Genomic DNA, 505 nt, shown 5'->3' on the forward strand with positions numbered 1-505 from the left:
TGGGGCCAGGAACACACTGTGGATGCGCTGCCGCTAACAAAGGGAGCGGGGCCCAGGCTGCCCCCAGCCTGGTACCCCTTGGGAGAAGCTGGTGGCTCCTGCCACTGCGTGTGGGTTCGCGTGGGAATTATTTATAACCAGGGAATAAGAACACATTGGGGGTGGGGGGACATTTTTTTTGGAGATCGAGCGGACGGAGCCACAGCGCCTGCCGGCCCCGCAGCCTCCCAGCAGTGATGCCCACAGGACCAGCCGCATCCTGGGGCAGCACCTCTCCCCGCTCCTGCCTGTGCATCAGGCCCCGAGGCGGGGGGCGGCCCCCGGGGCTCCGCCTGACGCCTCTGCGCCCCCAGACCCCACCAGCGCCTGGAGAAGAGCCACATTTCCATCCGGAAAATAGCAGAGAGAAATGTAAGCGCGGCTTTACCTGATTTCCAGGGGAGGGCTGGGCTCGGGGACCGCCGGGATCCGCACGCTCCTCGCCGCCGTGCAGCCTCCCTGGGCT

Source organism: Aptenodytes forsteri, unplaced genomic scaffold (genome assembly GCF_000699145.1).
Source record: "Aptenodytes forsteri isolate BGI_AS27 unplaced genomic scaffold, ASM69914v1 Scaffold550, whole genome shotgun sequence".
NCBI lineage: Eukaryota > Metazoa > Chordata > Aves > Sphenisciformes > Spheniscidae > Aptenodytes > Aptenodytes forsteri.